Below are 19,372 nucleotides of genomic sequence, written 5' to 3' on the forward strand. Positions count from 1 at the left end.
TTGGCGCAATCATGCCGACTTTCAAATCGACACAAATCGGGGGGCTGGTCATTGGGCGATCTGATGGATTCTGCAAACCGCGGGATTTAACTTAAAAATTGTGTCTCAAGACAATGCACTTACATGCACCAGGAAGAAGAAGGTGAACTCCGGGGACCTGAGCGGGGAAGCGACACATGCAGGATATCGGGCGCACGATTTTCATGAATCGCGGCAGAGTTCATCCTCGTCGGACAGTCCGGATCAGGGATCGCGCAGGGACCGGGTAAGTAAATGTGCACTCAGCAACACTGAAACAGATGATATATTGGGTAACGGGTGTCAGTAGGGTAACGGGTGTCAGTAGGATAACGGGTGTCAGTAGGGTGTTCTGAAATTCATCTCCTATTGTAAGGAATATTCCAGTTTCTAGAACTAAATTAAATGAAAGCCGTTGTGTTATCTGGTGTCCAACGTGGGTTTATATGTGATCTTTTCCCAGAATGGAGACTCTGCAAGTTACATCATAGTAAGCACCTCTGTAGTGCCCTGCCAGGACCTTCCTCTTCAATGGAATCATCACAGAAATACAAAATCCTGCCTCCTCTTTACCATATTTTGTCTCTTTTTGCATAATATGAGCCTTGTTTCAGTTATTTTTAGCAGACAATAAAAGATCACAGACTCTGCCGGACATGAGAGGCCGAGGAAAGATGTAGGAGACGGATTGTAAGATGCGGAGGAGAGCAGGTGCAGCCATAGTACAAATATGTCTCATATAAACTGTATGTATATATATATGTACATGTCTATATCTTTGGGTGTATATACATGAGTATATAGGTGTATGCCAAGGTTACACCCAGGACCAGGAGCCTTAGGATAAGCCTAAGGTCAAGGAACTCTACTACAAAGATGAGGTTGTGGAAGACTGGCTCATGCTCATACATAGGTCCTACACTGCAGCCCAAAACTTTGAGGCACAATTTGGAAAAGTGCAGAGGTCACAGTCACACTTGAGCTAAGATGCCTTATATTGAGCCTAAGGGCAAACTCTGCTACAAAGGTGAAGTTGTGTTAGACAGAATGAGGTTCACAGGTTATACACGACGGCAAGACTGAAAGAATTATAACTTTGCATCATATTTTCACACCTGCCTGAAACTTTTGGATTGTAATGTTCATGTGTGTTGGGCTGTATATACTATACATAGTATCAAAGACACATGTCCATCAAGTTCAACCAAGGAAGGGTAGGGATTGGATAAGATTCTATATGACATAACCATCAATGTTATTAGGTGTAAAAAGGCATCTAGACCCTTCTTGAAGCTCTCTGCTGTCCCTGCTGTGACCAGCGCCTGAGCTCTCTGCTGTCCCTGCTGTGACCAGCGCCTGAGCTCTCTGCTGTCCCTGCTGTGACCAGCGCCTGAGCTCTCTGCTGTCCCTGCTGTGACCAGCGCCTGAGCTCTCTGCTGTCCCTGCTGTGACCAGCGCCTGAGCTCTCTGCTGTCCCTGCTGTGACCAGCGCCTGAGCTTTCTGCTGTCCCTGCTGTGACCAGCGCCTGAGGCAGGCTATTCCATAGAATGACAGTTCTCATAGTAAAGAAGCCCTGTCGCCTCCTGTGATTAAACCTTGTTTTCTCCAGACATAGACAGTGCCCCCTCGTCTTTTGATTTGATTTAATCTGAAACAATTTTCCACCATATTTTTTGTATGTTAATGTGCATCTGCATGTCTGTGTATAGGTATACAAGTATGGCTTTATCTGAATCTATTAGCGTACAAGGTATAAATGTATAACTATTTGTATCTATGCAGGTAAGTGCGGTATGTATGTGTATATTTGTATCTATATAGTATACATGTTCACCATCAATCTACCATCAAAATCCACCATGATAAACCACTTACTCATAGATCCAAGCACCGTGACTGTGGTAATCTTCCTATATTTCTTATCAGTGGCATCCTTCCTTTTAAAATCTACTTTTATAATTATGCAAATGAGCCAGAGGGAGGAGTTACCAGTGCCACTCCTGTGCTGTAGCTTCACAGGCTGTTACACTGTGCAGAAGCTTACTTCCTTACTTTCACTGTGTGAAATTACAACAAGCAAAGGGAGGAGGGAGTGTAGAGGAAGCAGGGGGAGACAGTGTAACAGCCTATGAAGCTTCTGGCTAATTAGCATGCTTGATTTTGATGGTAGAGTTACTTTCACTTTATATAATTTATTTCTGCCCATAGCAAGGCTAAAGGGGTCCACAAAGTAAAATAAGTGCTCACTACCCTCCTAGATGAAGACAGATATTCTTTGTGTCTCTCTTGTAAGACACCACATGTAACATGGACATTTATTTCCTATTAACTGTTCTGCAAACAATCTCCCTTCATTACACGTCTACATCTAGTGACTGTCGATGCCAGGCAGCGCGATGCCAGGACAGAAATCACCTGGATGGTAATCTACATGGGTGGGGCCCTCTCTCCCACACGTTGGCAGAAAGAAAAGCCAGCGGGGTGTGAGAGAACGAGGGGAGAGGCGGAAGAGAGCATGTATTCATCACCGGGGAAGGGACAGGCTGTGATACTACGCCGCCATATGTGCACACGCTAATCCATCAGATGCTATCATCATGAATTTCAATTTTTTTTACGCAGAAAACAAGCCCCTCTCACAGCTCTTTACATGGAACAATAAAGTTATGGATTTTTGAAAATGGGGAATGAAAAATGGAAACGAAAAAAAGAAAGAAAAAGGGCCTGGTCGTTAAGGGGTTAAAAAATATACATATTTGTGTACTCACACATGTGAGTTATAATCACACACCGTATATATACACCATATATACATACATAGATACAGCATATACACAAATACATAAAGTACCATATATACCTATGCATCATATACACAGACATAAAGCTTATGTACATCAAATATACACACAAATACAGCAAATACACACATACATACAATACCATACACAGACATACAGCATATACACACATACATACAATACCATACACAGACATACAGCATATACACACATACATACAATACCATATACAGACATACACACACATATTGAAATTGGGGAGATTGATCACAAGTGTCTGAAAGCAGACTTGTTCTAGTTGCCCATAGCAGCCAATCAGAGCACAGCTTTCATTTTCTCACAGCTGTTTATAAAATTAAAGCTGAGCTCTGATTGGCTGTCAACTAGAACAGTTTTACCTCAGACACTTCTGATAAAATAGGGTGTATACACGACACACACACACACGTAGGGGAGATTTATCAGAAGTGTTCTGCTTGCTCAAGGCAACCAATCAGAGCTCAGCTTTCATTTTCCATAGACATGTGCAGGGAGATTTATCATCAAGTTTCTGAGGTAAAACTGTTCTATTTGCCCATGGAAACCAATCAGAGCTCAGCTTTCATTTTATAAACAGCTGTAGGAAAATGAAAGCTGAGCTGTGATTGGTTGCCATGAGCAACTAGAACAGTTCTGCTGTAAGAGACTTAAAGGGGTTATTCCCACAAGCTAAAGTGAGGCCCTATCCATGGGATGGGACCCAACTTGCTGATCAGTGGGGGTCTCAGCACTGAGACAGATCGCAAAAACTAGGGGTCATACTAATGGAGCAGACGCCCACGCATTACCGTTCTGCTACATTAATCTCTATGGAGGTGACGGAGATCGGTTTCGAAATCTGTGGGGTCTCATACTGAGACCCCGACTGATCAGCAAGCTAGGCTCTATGCTGTGGATAGGGCCTAGATCTGGATATCATCTTTACTCCAAATCCTCCCACCTCTACAGATAAAATCAGCACAGGAAGCTTTTCTGAGCTGCAAAACAACTAAATAATTTGAGGTCACATGGGAGGGGGCTCCACCAAAATACTGTAATCCACCCACCCACTTCTCTGAATATCTATGCAAACCACTTTTTTTAAAAAAAAATTGTTGCATAATACTTTAAAAGTTCTAAAAAAAAATTGCAAAAAAAAAAAAATTCTAGAAAAAATATTAAATAAAACCTAGGCTGCTTGCAGACACTTTCCATACATATGCCCCAATAATAGGGCGTTCTTGCTCTGTTGGCTGCTTAAAACCTGTTTGATGATGATTTCTAGTTTGCAAGAGGTAAAAAAAAAAGTAAAGGATATAAAGGAGCAAAAGATAGGAAATAAAATCTATAATATAATAATAAGCATCATAATCATAAATGAAATGAGAATAAAATCTGTATTATTACTGTTATGATTGTAATTTGTATTATTGATTATAGTAGTAAATAATACTACATAATAACAATAATTTGTATTAACCCCTTAACGCTCTGCGCCGTAGCTCTACGGCGCAGAGGTATAAGGGATGTATGAAGAGGGCTCACGGGCTGAGTCCTCTTCATACAAAGGTGGGGGTTTTTGCATTTTAACCCTCTCAATGCCGGCGGCGTTTAAAAGACGGCGGCGCGCGGGCGCCGCCATCTTTTTTCCGATCGCCGCGCCCCCGAACGTCATCGGGGGCGGCGATCAGTTGCCATGGTAGCCTCGGGTCTTCTTTTGACACGAGGCTACATGGCTTATGCAGGTTCGTTACAATGAGCCAGTGGCTCATTGTAATGTATGACCTGCAAAAATGCCATATATTGCAATACAGAAGTATTACAGTATATGGTAGGAGCGATCTGACCATCTAGGGTTAATGTACCCTAGATGGTCTAAGAAATAGTGAAAAAAAAAGAAAAAAAAAGTTTAAAAAATAAAAAAAATTAATAAAATATTAAAAGTTCAAATCACCCCCCTTTCCCTAGAACGGATATAAAACATAATAAACAGTAAAAATCACAAACATATTAGGTATTGCCGCGTCCCAAAATTCCAAAACGGTTACGGGCGGCAGTGACCTCCGAGACGGGAAATGGCGCCCAAATGTCCGAAATGCGACTTTTACACCTTTTTACATAACATAAAAAATGAAATAAAAAATGTTCAAAATGTCGCACAGACCTCAAAATGGTAGCAATGAAAACGTTGCCTCATTTCGCAAAAAATGACCCCTCACACATCTCCGTGCGCCAAAGTATGAAAAAGTTATTAGCGTCAGAAGATTGCAAAATTTTTTTTTCTTTTTTGTACACATTCGTTTAATTTTTGAAAATGTATTAAAACACAATAAAACCTATATAAATTTGGTGTCACCGCGATCGCACAGAACCAAAGAATAAAGTAGGCGTGTTATTTGGAGCAAAGAGTGAAAGTCGTAAAAACTGAGCCCACAAGAACGTGACGCACGTTTTTTAAATTTTTCCACATTTGGAATTTTTTTTCAGCTTCGCAGTACACGGCATGTTAAAATAAATAACATCACGGGAAAGTAAAATTTGTTACGCACAAAATAAGCCCTCACACAGGTCTGTACACGTAAAAATGAAAAAGTTATGGATTTTTGAAGTTGGAGAGCGAGAAATGAGCCGAAAAACCCTCCGTCCTTAAGGGGTTAATAGTAATTAAAAGTATTCAAAATATAATAATAATCATATATTCACTAATAAGGAATTATTATCACTGTTCTCGTGGTATTAATAATAATAACAATAATAATTAATAATGCAAAATAATAATAATAATTAGGAACAGCAATAATTAGAATATTATAAAGTAATCAAATAATTAGCAGTAGTCACAACAGAGTCACAACAGAGTCACAATAGAGTAGTGTAACATAAGGCTTAAGGCAGGAGCTCAATGATGACCTGGACTGACCTGTGATTTAAAAAAAAAATAATCAAAAAATCTCATCATTCCCACAACTCTCGTGCAGATTCAAGGTTTCGCTTATGGTAAAAGAAAGTTGCGAGCGACCTCATAAGTAATGCGAAAAATCCAATCTGCCGCAGCAGCCTCAGGGTACAGAACCCTCCAGACAGCAGCTCTAAATAGTAACATAAAATCTACTGCTATTATGTTGTTTTGTTTTGACTTTTTTTTTAACCTCTTCCTGCACCGGAAATTTTTTATGTTTTAAGATTCCGTTTTTCTACTGAAGCTGATAGCTCCATTATGTTTCTGTTTGCAGAGTTGTATGGGGGCTTCTTTTTTAGAGGACTAGTTCTACTTTCTAACAGCACCAGTGACTATGCCGTGCAGTGAACTGGGAAACTTAAAATTAAAAAAAATTATATTAGGGAAAAAAAGTAGAATGTTGAATTGGGGAAAAAAATGAGTGTGCGTTTTCTTATGGGTTTCATTTTTATGGTATTACTCATATGACTATATGTTTAGGGGTGTGTATATTTAGGATAAAGTCATATTGATATAGTTGTATTGTGTTCTCATAGCTTAAATAAATTCACAGCCATATTTTCTTTGTTTCGCTATATTCCGACACCGGGAATATGTACAGTTATTTTTTGTGGGATGAGATGCTGTTTTTATTGATACCAGCATAGGCAGTCCCAGGGTTACCTTAACTACTGCTGCCTGCAGATAGGACACTATATACAAACTGCTCAGCTCCTCCTGCTCTATAACATGCTGCCTGCAGATAGGAGGACAATATATACAATCTGCTCAGCTCCTCCTGCTCTATAATATGCTGCCTGCAGATAGGACACTATGTACAATCTGCTTAGCTCCTCCTGCTCTATAACATGCTGCCTGCAGATAGGAGGACAATATATACAATCTTCTCAGCTCCTCCTGCTCTATAGCATGCTGCCTGCAGATAGGACACTATATACAAACTGCTCAGCTCCTCCTGCTCTGTAACATGCTGCCTGCAGATAGGACACTATATACAAACTGCTCAGCTCCTCCTGCTCTATAACATGCTGCCTGCAGATAGGACACTATGTACAATGTGCTCAGCTCCTCCTGCTCTATAACATGCTGCCTGCAGATAGGACACTATATACAATCTGCTCAGCTCCTCCTGCTCTACAACATTCTGCCTACAGATAGGACACTATGTACAATCTGCTCAGCTCCTCCTGCTCTATAACATGCTGCCTGCAGATAGGACACTATATACAAACTGCTCAGCTCCTCCTGCTCTATAACATGCTGCCTACAGATAGGACACTATGTACAATCTGCTCAGCTCCTCCTGCTCTATAACATGCTGCCTGCAGATAGGACACTATATACAAACTGCTCAGCTCCTCCTGCTCTACAACATTCTGCCTATGGATAGGACACCTTATACAATCTTCTCAGCCCCTCCTGCTCTATAATACCCTACACTACTGCCCATTACAGGTCCACTTTAATTCAGAGAGGATGATATATTGTATCTGATTCTTTTGGGTATCTGTATGTCGTTGCAGTTTTATTGAGATTAGCAGAATTTCCTGCCTACTATTTATTGGATTAAATAAATTCTACTCAGAATCTTGAAAAAAAACTCTCTAAACTTTCTATTTCTTTTACAAGCTGTAACCTGTGTCTCCCCAGGTGTAGTGAAACTACAACTCCCAACATGCCATGACACCCTGCACCTGTCAGGCCCTGTTGGGATTTGTAGTTTCACCACATCTGGAAAGTGACAGGTTGAGTATGACTGTTATAGAGCATCATTAACAATACACAATGATAAATCAGCCGGAATCCCTTCTGCGCCCTCAGCCAAGCCGCTCATCCGCAAGTACATGTCACCCTGCATGGAGTCAGATTCCTATAATCCCCTTTAGCTTGTCATTTTTGTTTCTTTCATTGCAAAACATCTAGAAAGTCCTCCGTACATCCCCCCCGTATCCGGGCTGTATCCGTACAATACACTGTAATCACCCTTCGGATTTAAGAGAAATCATTGCACTGACCTTTCCCTGTGTCCGTCGGAGCAGGCGGCTATTATAGAACTGCTGGTTTGTTCCAAAAGTGGGAAAAATATCAGTAGTGGGGGGGCAGGGGGGGGGTGTGGACTGGAACTTGTCATTGATTTGTATGAAGAGCGCACGGCTTCCCTAGGAGTGGTTACATGAATGTACTCCCACCACTCCCTCCTAACCAAAAGTATTTGGCGCTGAGCCCTTCCCGTCCACCTGTACAATTAAGCTCTCGGCTCTGTGTGGGACTATGTACTGTGCCATCTCTCATCGGCTGCGCTCCTATCCTCCTGCTGGGTAAAGGAACACTATCCCCAAACCTCTGGGTCCTAATGCATTACTGTAACCCTGCCTGGACATGGGGACTGAGAGGGGAGCACTGTTATCCTGCAGCTAGGAGATCCTATGCTTAAAGGGGATGGTCACTTCATGTTCATTTTTTTTATCATTTATGGGGGACATGAGAAGCCATAGCAGCTGCTATGGGGCCCGCAGTGTCAGGGGGCCCCTGCATCTGGGGTATTTCATTTGAATATGCTGTATGTGTGTGTATGTGATGTGTATATGATGCATGCCTGGTATATGGTGTGTATACACGGTGGGGCACATTTACTTACCCGCCCGTCGCGATCCCTGCCGTGCGTTACCCGAAGAGGATTCGGAGCTGCCGCGATTCACTATTCACTCACAATTTCCTGCATCTGTCGCTTCCCCACTCATGTCCGCCGTAGTTCACCTTCTTCTTCCCGGTGTATGTAAGGGCTGATTTTGCGACACAATTTGCTTTTTAAATTCCGCGGTTTGTCCGAATCAGTCGGGTTGTCCGACTCGATTTGTGTCACATGCAAGCCGGCGCCGATGCGACACAATCCGATCGTGTGCGCCAAAAACCTGGGGCAATTCAGGGCAAAACAGGAAAAAACCAGTGAAACCCGGACGAAAATGCGGTGTTTGGACCGTTAGTAAATGTGCCCCTGTATGTATATTTTTAGGGGCTAAGTGGGGCCCTATTCAGAAGTTCAATATGGGGCCCTGCCTATCCTAGTTATGCCACTGGACATGATGTTAAAGGAAATGGATGCTTTTCAATAAATCTCTTCCATTAGACATGTCTCTGCATGAACATGTACTTATGTCTTTGCCTCCTTTGAGAGCTTTAGGCTTTCCCTGCTCTCCCCATGCTGCCCTCTCCACTACATATATACACAACTTTCTCTCTCTCACTGCTCCATCTCTTCTTACTGGGCACTCTATTCACTCCTCACTGAAAGAGACAGAAAAGGTTGAGGGGGAGGGAGCAGGATGAGTCATTATCTCCTGCTACAGCTCCTCCTATACAGCAGACCTCAGACATGTAAATAAAGATCCATGGAGAGCTCGCAGACAGCGCTGAAATAAGTAGCAGGACTGCTGAATAACTTGATGAATATTCAGGTGTTATTATTAAGGCTATAAAGGCACATGGGCAACTTATGTAAAAGAGTGAACAACCCCTTTAAGTAAATTGTCAATATACAGTCAGATAAAGTTCTGCATTTTAATGAAATCGGGGTGTTCTTCATTACACTGTAAGTGGGGTTCAGTTTCTTATGTCGTTTCCAAAATAGGGGACAAAACTGATGGAACATTGCAGAGATAATCAGCTTTTTATACAGATGTAAATCATCCTACAAGTGCACTAGGGGCGGGGCCTGACTTGTTAGATTTACTTAACAACTTCCATGGCGCAGACACAAGCTGAAGATGTCCATCATGGCTAACTATGTTGGGTTGAGGTACCAGGGATGAGTTAGAGCATTTGCATTTGTGTGTAGCCAAATCTAGTATCCTACTACAGTGAAAATCCATCACCAGGCACCAGGACTGTGGTATCTTCTTACATTTGTTATCCATGGCCTCCTTCCTTCTAAAATCAACTTTTACAATTATGCTTATGAGCCAGAAGGGCTCTAGGGAGTGTAACCAGATCCCCTGTTACACTGTTCAGGAAGAGGTAGTGGGAAGTGCTGAGAGAGTAGATGGGAAGGGTAGACAGTGTAACAGTCCGTCAAGCTACAACACAGAGGGGCTCTGGTAAAACTCCCAGAGCTCAACCGACTCATTAGCATAATTTTACTTTTTGATTTAAGAAGGAAGGAGGCCATGGATAATAAATATAAGAAGATACCACAGTACCGGTGCCCGGATCTATGAGTAATGTCCCTGGTTTATCAGGATGGATTGTGATGATAGATTTTTGTTTAAATATCACACCCTGTAATAGTACAGAGCAGCCACGTTATAGATAAGGCGTTATTATTGGTTGGGGGGGGGGGTCACCTTAAATCAATTCTGCTCTTTCTTCTTTGCACCAGCCCATGATACCCAGCAATAGACCCCCCCCCGTGCCCAGCTGATTGCCAGCACCTACAGATAGAAGACCCCTTGGTGAAATTACCAAACTATGTCACATCAGGAGGTGCACAGAACAAACCAAACAAATTCAAGATCCCATTCCCAAGAAAAACCTGCACTAAAACATATTCTTGTAAAAATTACTCTTCAATGAACAAAATAGCAAATGCCCAGATTTTCAGAAAGCCCCTTGTAATCACACGCGGCGCGGTGTACAATGGCGGCTAATGACCGACCTACGAGAAGAGGAGATGACGAAGAGAAGAAGAAAGTGGTGGTTCACAACCTACTGATCTATAATTCAGCCCAGCGGGGGGCGCTATGCTCTCAGCTTCCTCCAGCAGTGGGAATATTTTTGCTATTTCAAGTTATTCTCTATCAACAAGATCCAGGAAACTTGTTGAGATGAGAAGACCCGGTGTTTCGGTTTTGGATCGGCCTCTCGACCCGAACGGTTGGCGGCCGAACAGCCAAAGGGGGCACCCCTGGCCAATCACAGCCTTGGCTAGTTGCTAGGGTGGTGGTAAATTTGATGAATTAGCGGCAAAACCCGAACCAGGTACGCTTATCTCTACTTGTGAGTCTGTAGGGCTCCAACTACTACGACACCCAAAGACCACACGAATAGGGGTCTTGTGTACCCCCGAAAGAAAGGCACATGCATGTCCACCCATTTTTTATGGTGCCTACAGAAGAGATTGTAGAGGGCGGCCATGCAGACATCTCTTCTATGAGCTAGTCTCACCATTCATTGGTGGACCCAAGAGACCCCCATTCTTGTAATTGTTGGGGGTTTTAGTTGTCAACCAATCATCACCAAGTTCTTCTTCATCCTGTACTTATGGGATAAAATGTAATAATCAATATATCACTTACATTGTTGTTCAAGGGGGCTCTAGAAACAGGTATCTGGAATGTAATCATCCTTAAAGGGGTTGTCCGGGGTCAGAAAACATGTCCGCATGGAATAGCCTGCCTCAGGCGCTGCTCACAGCAGGGACAGCAGAGAGCTTAAAGAAGGGTCTAGATGCCTTTTTACACCTAAATAACATTGATGGTTATGTTATATAGAATTGTTTCCCCTAAATCCCTTCCTCATCCAATCCCTTCCCTTCCTTGGTTGGACTTGATGGACAAGTGTCTTTTTCCAACCATATAAACTATAATACTATGACCATGGTTAGTGAGTTGTATTGCAACTAAGCCATGGATCCGTTGTGGCGCTATTTTTCAAAAAAGCAGCCATATTCTTGTAACCCCTTTAACCAAACAGCCCCTTTAACATGGGTGGCTCAGTGGTTAGCACCACAGCCTTGCAGCACTGGGGTTCTGAGTTCAAGTCCCATCCAGATCAACATCTGCAAAGAGTTTGTATGTTCTCTCCGTGTTTGCGTGGGTTTCCTCCGGGTCCTCCCGTTTCCTCCCACACTCCAAAACATACTGGAGATACTACAGATAATGGGGGCCATCCCTATGTCATACTATGCTGCCTACTTTGGATTATAGTCACCAAACAATAAATAAACAGGGGTCATGGAGCCCCTGAGGCCATGGAGACTATTAAACCCCTAGAATCAATATTAACCCCAAGTATGTGCATGAAAAAGTTTTGAAAAGTTTTGAAAAGTTTTATAATTCATAAAATCCTGACAAAAGTTGCTATTTCTTTGTAGCTTAACCCTTTAGCCTCCATTGGCATCTCCTGAGAAGTTTGCAGTAGTCATCACGGGGGGGGAAGCCGCAGCTACCGGAGCCCCAAATTGACCTCATCCCAACAGCAGAGATGAGTTAAGGATATGATTTGTCTTCCACGTGTACCGTGTCGATGGGAAGTGATTTATGGCGGAAGGTTAAGTAGATGATTTGGCCTTATCCTCTAGGTGTGGCGTGTTTATTTGGTTTTTGGGTGTGTTTGTATAGCTGCGAGGCTTGTGGGAGCGGGTGGGGGTGTGAATTATCAGACAGTCATGTGACCCACAGACGGGAATAAGACACGGTGACCTCAAGACGCCGTGCACCCATATAATCACCCACATTAAGTGGCGCAATATATATATATTTATCTTCTCTGTGTAGAGCTCAGGGGATGGCAATTATTAAAGGATATGTCTGATAGAAATAATCCCTTTAAATACCATAATTGGCCGTCATGAGCTAATATGGGGCGTGCGGTGCATTAGTGACCCCTTCTAGTCAGTGTATGGGCATAGGCACCCAGTGATTCAATGGGTGCCCCTTTACCCTTCACTTTCTATGTATAACACATAAAAACTTCTAATATTCCTAATGTCTGTTCTAGTTTCTGCAATTTCTGTCTGAGTACTGACGCCTCAATGATACCGGGTGGAGATCTAGCTGCTGGGACTCACTGCCCCCTCCCCTCTCCATAGACTTCTATGTAATCTGACTCCTCAGTGTGTTGCTGTCAGTCTTGATAGAAAGTTAGAATTCAGCAGAAATCAGACAGGTACTTCCTGTATTCATGCATTTAAAGGGATTTTCCAGCACTAAGTAATTAATGTCCTATTCTTACGTTAGGATATCACACTGCACCCCAATTAATCACCAGTAGTGATTTTAGGGGGCCCATGGCCACCCAAACCACCCACCAAATTCACCCATGAAATCCTTGTACATCGGTACCTGCTCTCATTACACATGTACACAAGAGGCAGTTCAGGACCTTTGAAGGTCCTCCAAAGGTCCTTAAACTTCAGATTGAAAGCAGCAGAAGGGACACATCCCCCATTCCCAAAGAAGCTGATTCTAGCACCAGATGTAGGAAGTGATTCCAGACTTGTAGGGGCCATTATATTCCTACAGCCCGGGGCCCATGGTGCTCTTATTCCACCGCTGCCAATCACCAGTGACTTAGTATTTCCGTATTCTCCTTACCAAGCACAGCGCCATACATTGCAAAGTGACTGTTGTAGATATTGCAGGTCATGTGACTGGTGAACATCCCTAGTTTGAGTAATGGATAGGTCATGGTTCTGGGAGAACCCCGGTACCGCCATGGGGTCTCTCGTGATGCCAGCAATTGTTTGCACTGATTGATTGATTATCGTTAATGTAAGACGTTATTGCGAGGAGGCGCTCCGCCCGCTCATCTGCAGGTTCTGTTGGAGTAGACGGACTAATCCCTATGCCAGACTATTGTTTGCTGTAGCCTCCAGTAGCTGTCATCAGTCAGTGTCCTGCAAAGCTGCGCTAAACCTGCATGAACCTGACTCATCCGGGAATGGCGAGGAGCAACATACAAGCCAGGGGAGGGTAACAAATCTACAAAAATAGTCACCCCCCCCCTCCCAAACCTGAATGAAATACTCAATGACACCCCAGGTAACACACAGTAGGGCTCCAATATGTATATTTATATAGGCTCTTGGCAGAGGATCCCTTTAATTCTTTGCTCCTCCCCATTGAAGTCCATGGGAGTTACACGATCCCTGTATATGGCTACATTGGACTCACCGGACAACTAGTCCTACAGATCCAGGTGTGATTTTAGCAAACTGAACGTAGGCAGGGACGGTGGGTTACAGAGGACCCCCTAGAATGAAGCCTTAAAGGAACATACATGACAATCTGGCCCTGGCTTAGGCCTCATCAGACGGCCTTTAAGGGGATGTATATCCGGCCGCTATGATACTATGACAATGGATTATTAATATGTTCAGTATTTGGATGTTGCGGCTCCGTTCCATTGAACTTAAAGGAAATCTACCACTTGCTTTTATGCATTATGAAGCAAACGTGTCGCTGTAGCGACACTGATGCAGAAACATATCTTGTTTATCCCTGAGCTGAGTGGTTTTGCCGAAAAAACTATAATGATATTGAGGCTCTGTTGCTCCTGTGGCTGCCTCGGTGCTTCTCCTCTTACCCTAATTATGCACTGCTTCAGAAAATGATGTAATCGCTGTGTTGTCCCTGACAGGCAGAAGTAATCAATCGCTGCACCATCCATCAGCTGATATGTATGAGTCATCCAGCACAGGTTGATTAGTCCTGTCTGGACAGTTCAGGAAGCTCCGTGTAATTTGTTTGGGAACAGCAGCCAGCAGCACCCAGCTTTCCCAAGGTCCTGAATTTTATAATTGTTTTTTGAGCAAAACCACTTGGATCAGGGGTTAAAGAAGATATGTTTCTGCATCAGTGTCGCTAAAGCATGCTCATAGTATGTTTCATTCACAATGCATAAAACAAATGGTAGATTTCCTGTAATAATGATGAGCTGCAATACCAAACGAGACCTGCGGATAGGTGAGGCGCTGTTCTACGTTATTTTCTAATTGTTTGCGGCCTGGCTAAAGAGTATGGCCACATTTATTAAAGATGACTTTGCATGCTATTTTCAGTGCAAACTCCTTGCACATGTATTAATATACACACTATAGCCAATGCAACACAAATTTCTACACTGAAGGGGGTGTTCCGGTGCTGAAGCTTCACAGGCTGTTACACTGTGCGGGAGCACATCCCCCCTACCACTGAGGACAAAAGAAGAGGGGGAAACAGTGTAACAGCCTGTGAAGCTACAGCACAGAGTGTCTCGGGTGATACCTGCAGAGGCCCTTAGGCTAATTAGCATAATTTTAAAAGTTGATTTTAGAAGGAAGGAAGCCATGGATAACAAATATAAGAAGATACCACAGTCCCGGTGCCAGGATCTATGAGTAATGTCCCTGGTTTATCAGGATGGATTTTAATGATTTCCTTTAAAAGGGTTTTCAATGTATACGGAAAAAAAGGTATGAGGATGCTTGTCACTGAATTAAGAGGACCCCGTGACCAGAACCTTCTGGTGTGGTGAAGGGTCCAAAGCAAGAAGTACCACTGTAAACTGTGATCCTTGATTCCATATTCATGGAAAACCCCTTTAAAGATCCTCATCATTTGGCCAAAGAGCAAATTTCCCTATAAATTGTCATTAAATTGCACTCACTTGCAGTACCAGTTTTCACCACTGCAGAGTTAAATATTTTCCATAGACATAAATGCAATAGCGCCCCCTTATAGTACAATTTACCATTAACTCTGTTTCTGTAGAATTTTGATTTCTTTACACAAGTCATTTCCTTCAATTATTGATGTGCGCGGAAGGAATTAAAATCTGTGTCATTTATTCATGAGTCGGAAATTTACTGGACCGGTACTCTAGAAATGAATAGAGTGTGGGTCAAGCATGTACATTCATATAACGTGATTCCTTGCCTCCTATACTGTGGAAATCCCTTCATACAGACTCTACCAGCAGTAATGACTGTGCTGACTGCAGGTAGTGTCAGGTACTCCAGGTCCCTGGAGAGATGTGTAATCAGATCTTTGTGTATGTTGTTAGTAGCAGCAGGACTGTGAAAGATAGATTTCAGTTCTAGGGTTCAAGCTTTTCTTTGTGCTCTGGGTGAGGTTGTCCTCACACTGCTGTGCTCTGTGCACTCTGCAGGCACTGATAGTTATTGCCCCTGGAGAGATGTGTAATCATACCATTGTTAGTAGCAGCAGGACTGTGAAATATTGATTTATATTCCAGGATTGTAGCTTCTCCAGCCATACTGGGGGTGTTTCCTCACACTGATGTGCTCTGTGCTCTCTACAGCCAGTTAAAGGTATTTTCTTTGGAGAGATGTGTAATCAGACCTTTGTGTATGTTGTTAGTAGCAGCAGGACTGTGATATATGGATTTATAGTTCAGGATTGTAGCTTCTCCAAGTGCACTGGGGGTTGTTCTCACACTGCTGTGCTCTTGTTCCCTGCAGTCAGTGTTACACATTGTCCCTAGGGATACAATACCTGTATGTATTGTTAGTAGCAGCATGATTGGGAAATATGGATTTATCTTCCAGGATTGTAGGGATTGTAGCTTCTCCAAGTGGTGGGTGTGTGTCCTCACACTGCTGTGCTCTGTGCTCTCTGAAGCCAGTGTTAGGTATTGTCTCTGTGGAGATGTGTAATCATACCTTTGTGTATATTGTTAGGAGCAGCAGGACTGTGATATATGGATTTATATTTCAGGATTGTGCACTAGGGGGATGACCTTACACTGCTGTGCTCTTAGCACTCTGCACTGCACTGCACCACAGCTTCTCCCCTCTGCTTTGAGTGACTGCTATAGAAATAAACCAGAAGCTTGTTACAGCTGTTCAAAGCTCCAGTTACATGATAAAAAAGATATGTCCTTCTCCACCACTAGGGGGAGCCCTCTGTGTACTCTGTAGAGTTCATTTTACGGATGGGAATTATTAGTTTTGAATTTCATTATTTTTACCATGTTTATAATGTTATATTTTTTCCTCAGCAGCAGGTGCCGCGCGGGGCAACGATACAGCCCCTGAAGATGCCCCTGAAGATACCCCTGAAGATGCCCGTCTGATGCCTCCTGGATCGCCCGCCCGCGGCCTCAGCATCAATTCAGCTTGAGAAGAAGACAGAATTAGGAACATGTTGTATCCACAAACACCCTCTTTAAAAAATACATGACTTCAGCGGCGGCCGCCCTCCCCCTCCCCAATCTTCTCCGGATGGAATGTTTTCCTAAGCCTCTCCCACACATGTTCACACAGCAGGATCTCTGACACCGCAACCCACCCAGAGATACAGCGCAGGGTGGGCACCGGCCCCTCCAAATCTCCATATCAGCAATACATTAGACCCTTCCCTCCACGCATTTCCTGTAGCCACTCCTAGAGGGACTTAAAGGGATCATTCTCACATGAGGGTGGGGGGCATCTCAGAGCTGTGCCCACGGTGGGCAGTAGAATGCCACGTCTGCCTGCCACCCTCTGTTACCACTCTCCTGGCATGCACACGCTACGCCAAGGCTGTAATCTCAAGTGTAGTAGCTGAACAAGAGCAATTACTCAGCGTGAGTTCTCCAGTGCCAATGTAACACTAGTGCCAGCCATTGTGCCCTCAAGACAATGCTGAATACAATGCCCCATAGCAGTGCCATCCACGTAATGCCCTCAGACCAATGCTGAACATAGGTCCCCCTATAGCAGTGCCAGCCATTGTGTCCTTAAAAAGCCCCCTTAGTAATGCCAGCCACAGTGCCCACATAACAGTGCCAGCAACAGTGCCCATATAACAGTGCCAGCCACTGTGCCCACATAACAGTGCCAGCCACAGTGCCCACATAACAGTGCCAGCAACAGTGCTCATATAACAGTGCCAGCCACAGTGCCCACATAACAGTGCCAGCAACAGTGCCCATATAACAGAGCCAGCCACAGTGCCCACATAACAGTGCCAGCCACTGTGCCCACATAACAGTGCCAGCCACAGTGCCCAAATAACAGTGCCAGCCACAGTGCCCAAATAACAGTGCCAGCCACTGTGCCAACATAACAGTGCCAGCCACTGTGCCAACATAACAGTGCCAGCCACAGTGCCCACATAACAGTGCCAGCCACAGTGCCCCTATAACAGTGCCAGCCACTGTGCCCAAATAACAGTGCCAGCCACAGTGCCCCTATAACAGTGCCATCCACTGTGCCAATATAACAGTGCCAGCCACAGTGCCCACATAACAGTGCCAGCCATAGTGCCCCTATAACAGTGCCAGCCACAGTGCCCATATAACAGTGCCAGCCACAGTGCCCACATAACAGTGCCAGCCACAGTGCCCCTATAACAGTGCCAGCCACTGTGCCCACATAACAGTGCCAGCAACAGTGCTCATATAACAGTGCCAGTCACAGTGCCCACATAGCAGTGCCAGCCACAGTGCCCCTATAACAGTGCCAGCCACTGTGCCCACATAACAGTGCCAGCCACAGTGCCCCTATAACAGTGCCAGCCACTGTGCCCACATAACAGTGCCAGCCACAGTGCCCCTATAACAGTGCCAGCCACTGTGCCCACATAACAGTGCCAGCCACTGTACCCACATAACAGTGCCAGCCACAGTGCCCCTATAACAGTGCCAGCCACTGTGCCCACATAACAGTGCCAGCCACAGTGCCCCTATAACAGTGCCAGCCACTGTGCCCACATAACAGTGCCAGACTCAAAACAATACTAAACAAAGAGCACCCACAGAAATATGTTGGACAATGCTGGACACAAAACCCCCATAACAAACTTATGTTAATTGCCTACATAACAGTGCCAGCTGTGGTGCCCTCATAGCAATTCTGGTCATGGAGCCCCCAAAGCAATGTCAGCCTCAGTGCCCCCACAACAATGCCAGTCATATCTAACAGAGTAACAATGCTGGACACAAAGCTTCTATAGCCACTGTATATATACATCTATCACTATATACAGCTCCCCCAGTGAGGTCATGGATGACAAATATAAGAAGATTATCAGAGTTATGGTCCCTGGATCTATGAGTAATGTCCCTGGTTTATGATGCTTGATATTGATAGTAGATTTCCTTTAACCTCTCAGATGCCATGGTCAACAGTCACTCTACAACCTTCTATTAATGTTCCTGCAAAAAGGGAGAGGAGGTTGGAACTATTCATCCTATAAACCAGCAGATTTTTTTTTAGTTTTTTTTAACTAAAAGAGAAAGTTACAAAAAATACACCAAATGAAATGCCCATAAAGATACCACGTGGTAAACAGCGGAAACATTTGTCACAGAATCCTTCATAGCGATCACCTTGATTGTAAAGATAAAAGCCTCCAAATAATCATCATTTCATGCGTGACTTTGCCGCGACCTCTGACACAAACATCTGTCTTTTCCATTTCTTCCTCTCGGCTTCACATTGAGATTCTGGGTCTTATCACATGAGGACAGGTGGCCCCAGCGTCCTGGCGAGCGGCGCAGGTCCAGGGAGCCACTAATCTTACGGAGCATCTTACAAGACATTAAAGGAGCGGTATCTAAGCACAGGGATGTAATGACGGGGATTATTCTTGTACGGCCGGATCGGCTGAGCGGATTCATGCAGCAATCGGAATAACATGAAACGCAGCAGAGGTCGCGTCTCCAACAGCAGCGCATGAAAGGGGAAATATCTGCTCACAAATCCAGATCTGACACCGACCCGGACCAGAACATGAGACTGCCTGCAGGGCGTTATCTACTAATTAATAATCCCTCGAGGACACGGATAAATTTTGGCCTCCAGGGCGCAATGTATTAAGCATTTTTTTTACTTTTCTAAACATTTTTCCACAGACTTGCTTCTTGCATAGGAGG

General features: G+C 44.0%; 1 protein-coding gene across 4 annotated transcripts in view; it reads right to left on the minus strand.

Moving 5' to 3' along the window:
• The window catches only part of ZBTB7C (zinc finger and BTB domain containing 7C), a 113,343-nt gene that overhangs the window by 42,045 nt on the left and 51,926 nt on the right, over positions 1-19,372 (minus strand). For 2 of the 4 annotated variants that reach the window (XM_072133099.1, XM_072133104.1), the window contains exon 1: positions 7,813-7,864. The exons of the other annotated variants lie outside the window; for them this stretch is intronic. The gene's annotated coding sequence lies outside the window, so the exon portion shown is untranslated. Of the gene's footprint in view, positions 1-7,812; positions 7,865-19,372 lie in introns of those variants that run through there. 4 annotated transcript variants of the gene reach the window in all.

Source organism: Engystomops pustulosus, chromosome 1, assembly GCF_040894005.1.
Source record: "Engystomops pustulosus chromosome 1, aEngPut4.maternal, whole genome shotgun sequence".
NCBI lineage: Eukaryota > Metazoa > Chordata > Amphibia > Anura > Leptodactylidae > Engystomops > Engystomops pustulosus.